Source organism: Ursus arctos, unplaced genomic scaffold (assembly GCF_023065955.2).
Source record: "Ursus arctos isolate Adak ecotype North America unplaced genomic scaffold, UrsArc2.0 scaffold_13, whole genome shotgun sequence".
NCBI lineage: Eukaryota > Metazoa > Chordata > Mammalia > Carnivora > Ursidae > Ursus > Ursus arctos.
In genome coordinates this window covers 47,673,865-47,682,008 of record NW_026622797.1, presented here as the reverse complement: position 1 = coordinate 47,682,008, position 8,144 = coordinate 47,673,865, and positions in this window count along the sequence as shown.

The following is an 8,144-nucleotide window of genomic DNA, read 5'->3' as shown; positions in this document are numbered from 1 at the left end:
TTTCTCTGTTGCACTAGCCGTATTTTAAATGCCTAATAGCAAGCACAATATAGCTCTATAGCATAGAGTATTTCCGTTATTGCAGAATGTTCTATTGGACAGTGTTGCTGCGGAGGGTTCCAACAATGACATGGACTGTCTTTTGAAATAACGGGCTCCCAAATGAAAGTGGCTTGCCAACCTGGGGTGACCCTCCAGTTCCCAGGAGCTGTGAGTTCCAGTTCTCTTTCCCACTGCCATGCTTCCTGTTGATTAATTCCTGATTTGCTTCCATATTCATTTTCTCAAAGCCAACATTTGCGTCATATAAACTTGAGTTATATCTTTTCTATAGTAGAAAAGGTGCGCAACTATAATAGAAAGTTCTGGGCTGGAGGGACATTTGTTGCTGATACTGAAAATTTAATGCACTTGCTTAATTACAGTTGGGACGGAAGGAATGTATGAGCTGGAGATGCTGGTTAACAAAATGAAATGTTTAGATGTGGAAATGCTTGACGAGCCCAACAACCGAGTCCCCATGTTCTGCATGGTGAGGAAGTTTCCATCCTTCTCTTTTTAGAATTGTCTAGAAAAGACAAAATATTCTTGGTTGAAACTGCTCTGCATCTTTAACATTACTTTGACCCCATTAGAACAAAATTGATTTCTATGCAGTGCCAGTCCGCAAACTCTGTTTCTACCACCCAGTTGGTTCCTTTAGATCCCATCTGAAAGGGTTTTACTCTTTACAGTAAATTCTACCCTAGGCTGGGAGGGGAAAGAGGCATGTCTTTGGAGGCAACTGCGCATTGAGGGAGAGACACCCCCCCCAAGACAAGTCAGAGGTCTTGTGAGAGTGGGGGCTGCTCTCCACTCCTTGGTTGTGTGCTGTGGAGATGAAGGCCATCCTTAGTGGTGACCCGAGCCAGAGAGAGTGGATCCCAGATGCAGGACCATCCAGGTCACTGGTGATTCCTATACTCCGAGAGTAGGACAGAAACAGCAGACTCTAGATCCGTAGGAACACAGGGGCTAGAACAGTGCGGCCTGTGAGGTGCGGGAAGTACCCTGACAAAAATCAGGATGGAGCAGACGCCCGATTATGAGTATGATCTATCCAATTGCCCATCATCTCTGTGGAAGGGACTTGGGGTCACATTTAACTGGATTTACAGGATGCTAAAAATATATGCTATTTATCGTGTACCTGAATTTCAGAACTAAAATTCTTGCTGGCTACAGTCGAATATACTGAGTTTGGACATAAAATCCGAGGGGCCGGTAAGGGCAGTGTCTGTATGACTGGCACAGGACACGGATGGTGTTCTAGCAGCCAGCAGCCAGCAGCCAGGACCGGAGAGTTGCTTTCCATGCTCTGAGATGTTGACATGCGACTCACTCTTGGGAGTGTTTTGTGGATGAAACTCATCAGCTGACAACCCTGCTGGGGCTAAGAGTGAGCTCAGCTTTGTTCTGCCAGGTCTTAAGTTAGGACAGCATGTGATTTAGCAATTGATTCAATCACATTACATGTGGAGTTGGCTAAGTGATAGGTTAGTATATATATTTATCGGTCTTTGGAAAAATGATTATTATTTTTCTGGGTTCAAGTAAAGCTCTCATAACTGACCTCCATGGAACCGCTCGACCAGATTAACTAACTCCCCGTTTCCTTTGTAAAACAAACTGATGGTAATGGACGAATGTTTGTATCCCCTCAAAATTCATCTGTTGAAATCCTAGCCCACTGAGGGCTAGAGGCTGTTATGGCAGGAGGATGCTGTTTAGTGGGCCCACTGTGTGTGTTTGCTTCTTTCCTAACTGGTCCGTTTCATTTGGCTGTATTCCAGTAATTACACACTTTGCATATTGTTACAGCCGGTGATACAAGAGTACCCAAAGAGAGGAATGTGTTCATGAAAGTTAAGCTTGCTGCTCTGGAAAGACTCAATGAAGGGAAGTTGTTTAACAAGTGTTGTTGAATTATATTTGATGGTTCTCAGTACAGTATCTAGAAGGATTCTTGAATCAAGATGCTTTGAACGGTCTCTGAACTCTCATTTCACTAAGGTAACCGGAATGAGAGACCATACGGGATGCATTCTGTGCGTGGTTCACAAAGAAAGGGGATAAGGCAGCATTCTTATCAGCAAATCCATGTTCAAAGACAGGCGCTGGCCAAACAAAAGGATCGGTGAGCGAATACACATTTTAAGATTCCTGTTAGAACACAATGTTTGCTGCATAAATGTATCATTTGGGTGTGTGATCCCCCTTTTTGTGCGAATGCATTACCGCCCTCTACTGGTCAGAAGGGAGGGCTGCCGCCCAGGGATCGCGTGGAAGCCCCACCCACTGTTTAGTTCCAGAGCATCTATTTTCATATAGAATGTGCAGGTTTCCGGTTAAAATGCTGGCTGAAAATGTAGCCGTGGTCACATCAATATAATGATACTGTTTTACATCGAAAGTATTTTCATCTATTCATATAAGAACGTGTTATAACTGGATGATGAACGCCCTCACCCCACCCCCACGCGATTTTATTGCCTTTTAATTACACTCGGTAATATTTTAAAATAGATATTGATTTCGGAAGCAGTAGCTTTCACAAGGTACATCTGCTATTCTTTGGTGCCGCTATTCACAGTGACAATGCGAAATAAAAATGGTTCTGACTAATGAAAGGGCCGGTCTTCCTATGAATGGAAACAATAACGTGTGCCATGGAGCGCTGTCTCCTCACACATCATAGGACTTGCTGCAGGGAGGGAAGAGCTTCTGGAAGGGAAGTCGGCGCTGCTGCAGACTTGGCGAGATGGCGGCGGGCTCCTCCCACCTCTGCGGCAGCGTCACAATCAATAATGCAGGGCTCTGCGGCAGAGCCGCGCCTTCTTTATCACCCGCGCCCGCCGCGCGCGCACGAAGGCCGCTCCGTTAGCCCACTGCGCCATCTAGAGTCCGTCCGTGCTCATCGCAGGTGGGCCCTGGAAGGTCAGAAACTGCCATCTAGGTTGTGCAGGGAGCGACTCTAAGCCTTCAAGAGTGCATCTAATTTTAAAAGGCAAAGTAAAAATAAGTGTGCTGCTTACTCATTTGCTCGTAAGATGAATCATTTTAAGGCTAAAAATGCCAAGCGCCGATCGCGTAAAGTAAATAATGATTATGAAGCATCTGCCGGTCATTTCGTGGGTACCAGGGCTATGCCGATGAGTCTCATCCGTCTCCACTCCCCCGACATAGCCTAGGAGGGAAAATCCATATAAACATATGCCCAGCTAAATTTGGATTTCGGGTCAACCAGGCATAATATTTTCGTGTAAATATGTCCCATATGCGGGCACCCTTTCAATGCTGTTGTCATTTTTATTAGTTAAATCTGGCACCCCCACGTGGAAACAGATGATTGCAGTAAAGATTTCACCTGGTCCAGCGGCGGTGCACAAAGGGCTTGAGGAACTTTGGGGTGCTGGTTGGGAAGGCTTCTTGGTGTGGGGGCAGGGGGGGGTCACTTATATACATGGTTCACCAGACCAGTGATAGGTGGGCAGGGTTCTCCTGGTAGCACAGCATAAGCCAAGGCAGGAGGCTGGGGAGACCCACAGCACGGCAGTTCTGTGCTGCTAGAGCACAGGGGTGAGGAGGGGAGAGGCCCAATGGAAGGTTGCTGCATCACAGAGGGCCCCTACCCTGTTACCCAGGAGCTGGATTTCAACCTGCATGCAAAGCGGAGTGAAAGAAAGGGTTTTGTTGTTGTTGTTCTTGTCTTTCAAAGATTTTATTTTTAAGTAATCTTCACACCCATTGCAGGGCCCAAACCCATCACCCTGAGATCAAGAGTCCCACCCCCACCGACTGAGCCAGCCAGGCGCCCCAAAAGAAAGGTTTTGAGTAGGAGTGTAAGGAGCTGTCATTTGTGATTAAGGAGGTAAATGTGGCCGCAGTGTCCGGAGGGGATGGGAGGGGCTGAGAAGCCCGAAGGTGGGGCTAGGGGAAGCGAACTCCCTAGTGTCTGAGCTTGAATGTGAACTGGGGTCTTCGGGCTCCAAGTCCAGCCTGCCCCTCACCCCACCAAGGGGCCTGCGCTTCTAACTGGGTTACGAGTCACACATGCAGTCATTTGTAAGGTCAGGAAGGACACACCACATTATGCACGCTGCTGCTTCTCTGAAAGATGAGCCCCACTCCCATACAGAAGTACAGAAAATACCCCGTCCTCGCCCTTCCTCCCTTCCCACTTCTCCTGTGGCATCCTCAGTGGCGCCTCTCCATTAACTCGCCCTCTTTCCCACACAGGGCTCCCCCTGCAAACCCGACTAACAAGGCCAAGCGACAAAGTGAATTACATCCCTCTGAGGTATTCGGCCTTGTTTCCCTCGGGCCACAGCCTGACTTTTTGATGCCCTGGGAACGAGGGCACCTGCTTCTTTTCAAAAAGATGCTGCTGCGAGGCCCACGCAGATGGCAGGGCGGGGGTTGTGTGGTTGTCGGGGGCTGCTTGTTCTTGGATCTGGTTTATTAGAAGCTGGGTGGGAGGAGCCATCGGCAGCGCCTTAGCACGGGGCAGCCCCCAGAGAACACACAGGTGTGGGGAAGCCAGGCTCTGGAGGGCTGGGGGAGGTAGCAGAGAGAATACATCTGCTCTCTCGGGCCGTAGCACAAAAATCACGGTGGACTCTTGAGGCAAGAGCTTTGTAAAAAGATTGAGTTGCATTTATGATGAGGATATTATAGGAAAAAGGTGAAAAGTGCAATAATTAGTAATAGAAAATGAGCATAAAGATGCAGTGGATAAATGCATGTAAAGTGATCATTGTGCTTAGCTATGGTAGTTAGCATGTGATTTTAAAAGAAGTCCTTTTAAATAACCAACAAATTCTCATTGAACACCTGCCATGTACACGTCCTTCAGCACTGTTATGCCTGCACTGTCAATCTGGCTGGAAAAATCGCGGAATTGCTAGAGATCTGGTTGCAGGCTCCGCCGGGAGAGAGCAGAGAGCCAGAGCAGGTGGTCCAGAGGTCCTGGCTGTGGTTTTGGTTCTGGGGCCTGTGAATCTTCAGGGCAGAGAACGCACCCAAGGAGAATAGCAATTTTGTGAGACTTAAGAGTATTTGTAGCAAGTATGAGGGACTCTACAAATCAGGCAGTGGAGTATAGGGACTGTCCATTTCTTCGTTTTCTTCAAATTAAAATTAAAAATTTATTAAATCTAATAACTGTTTAAACTTTAATTAAAATTACAATTAAACCTGGCTCCGAACCCTTCCCCCATCTCCATCTGGAGATAAATTTGTTCTAGGCTCGCATTGGTGCATTCCCCACCCCCCAACCTCCAACACCAACACAGGCACCACCACCACCACCACCACTGGCGGCTGAGCAACAATCCAGGAGGCTTAGCCGGTGTCCAGAAAAGAGGCCCGGCTTTTGGTCTTCACTTTCTGAGCTTTCTGCCCACGCCCTGACGCTCCACGCCTGCACCGGCACTAGAAGCTTTACACGCCTACCGAGGTCTGCAGGGAGCTTGCCGATGGCAAGCTGGGTCAGTCCCCAGAAAGCATCATGGAACACCAAGTCCCTCTGAGCTTTGATGCTGTTACCAGATGGCCTGAGCGTCCAGTCCTCACTCAGCCCATGGGCTTCACCGGCTTCCTCTTCTCAGCTGCCTCACATTCACTCCCCTTGCTCCTCTCTCAGCCTCCCCTCTTCAGGGAGATCAAGCCTCCCTGAAAGACAAGATAAAGGGGCGCCTCCGTGGCTCAGTTGCTTAAGTGCCTGCCTTCAGCTAAGGTCATGATCCCAGGGTCCTAGGATCCATCCCGCATCCAGCCCCACATTGAGTGCCCTCCCCAAAGGTCTCCCTGTTCAGCAGGGAGTCTGCTTCTCCCTCTGCTACTCCCCCTGCTTGTGCTCACTCTCTCTCTCTCTCTCTGTCAAATGAATAAATAAAATCTTTAAAAAAAAAAAAAAAGACGAGATAAAGCCTTTCAGTGGCTTCCATTTTCTGCTTGGAGAATGGATTGGAGAGAAATATAAAAGGCCTCACTAACAACTTGAGATTAGAGGAAGGAGCAGGAAGAACAGTGGTGAGAACTCAATGCAAATTAACATCTCAACCAATCATCGCGCTGCAGATTATCGTGGGGTGTATAGGCCAGGCAGAGCGGTAGCCGAGCAGAGGGAGTAAAGGCTTGGAGCCTCCGTTCTGCTTCTTGCTGGCCACGTGGCCTCGTCTCACGGTTTCCTCGTAAGTGAAAGGAAGATGCACGCACCCTGCAGTGTTGCCTTGAACACCAGACGAGTCAGTCCGATGGGGAGACACCCGAGCACGCATTGCTCGCTGTCAGTAGCACACCTCTAGTCCCACGCACGCACATGCAGACCCTCCCTCGCAGCGCTGTCAGTGTTACTCCACCAGCAGCGTCTCCCTCCCACAGCCAGTCAAGAGGAGAAAAGGAAGAAGCTGTGGGTTTGGACCTTTGCCTGTCTAGGTGGCTAATCCCCCCGGGAGAAGGGAATATTCTAGCTGTGACGATGTGCCCGATAGCAGGATTTCAGGCATCTTAGAGGAAGGGCAGTGGCTGTGCTCTTGGCGGATGGAGCTCATCACCATCGGAGGTGTGCATTTCGCCAGTGGAAAGAGCACCGGGGCAGCAGTGTCCCCAACTCTCCAGCTGGCTTCCTTTCTCCGCTCACTAAGTGCCATTTCCTCAGAGATGTCCTCTGCCCCCTGAGCTCCATCAGTTCCTCCCTGCCATTCTTTCTTAGACTTTCTTGCTCTTTATTAGCCTTTATTCAGTTTTCAGTGATGGCTACTATGTGTGTCTGTTTAGCGACTTCTGTCCCGGTAGATTACATGTAGCTCTGGAGGGCAGGGATTAAGTGTGTTTTATTGACCAAGTACAAAATCACTGAACTTCAAGTTTTTAATATGTTAAATGAGGATAGTTAATACTGCTTTTGCCTACCTCACTGAGCTGTGAAATTAATAAAGATAATAATGTGAAACTCCCTTGTAAATCACAAAACATGATGCAAATATTAACTATGCTCAATGCCATGTGTATTTGAAGGCACATCACGAGCTGAACGCTTGTGCAACGGGCTCCTAGCCAGGGGAGCATTTTGTTAAATGAGATAATAAAGGAAAGTGCTTGGAACAAGATGCACCCCGTGATAGCTCTCATCGTTGGAAGTCAAAGATGGCAGCCCCAACTTCTAAAAACATCTTATTCACTTAGTCCCTCTGTAGTAGGCATGAAATAGTTACCTAGGAACATGCCCAGGGCTGGAGATGTGTAAACATGTGTGACAGGGAGTAACCCAGAGCCAATGAACTCTCTACACTTCGATGAGGGAGGGGGCTCCCGAGTTAGTTCTCAACCAAGATGTTCCTTTCCTCCCAAGATTCAAGGATCCTAAGTACGACGCCTTCCCCTCCCCTGTGCAGAGAGATTACAGAGGGAGAAAAGACATCTCCAGAAAAATGGCGGCTGCTACCAACATTTCACAGAGAGCGAATGGGAGGAGATGAATCTCCTTAAGTTCAAAGGCTCCACAGATACGGGCAGCACCACACTCGGAACAGGGAGCACAGGAGGGAAGGAGTGGACCAGTACACTAGTCCTTGGCTGGGGTTCCTCTGCTTTGGACGGACCAGCCAGGAGATGAGAAACAATCCATCCCGATGGCCCATGTGCCACATGAATGACTGAGGTTGTGAACCCAAAGATCAAACAGTGTTAAACCAGAAAGATTAAAGAAATAGACTGGATTGGACAGAACAGATATATTTTCCTTCACTAGGTGGTTCTGAGGTTTCGTCCTATTTCTTAGGGAGGAAGGAGTAGGAATTGACATCAAAACCACACTGGGTATTCCTTGCTGTTTTGGCGTGATTATAATTATGGTTTAACTGACTACTTAGTAATCTGTGTAGAGTTTGTTTGCACCTTATGGAATCCCTGGCTCTCTGAGGAGCCCGGATTCCCCATGGTTGGCAGAGAGCCCAGATTTTCCCCAGACCCTCGGCACTAGGCTTTACTTACGGTGTCTTTATATAACTGGGACTGCTCCAACGAAACACAGGCGAGCAGAGCGCCCAGGAGAGGTAAGGTAACAGGAAGAGATAGGATGCGTAAAGGGTCAAAGAGAATAG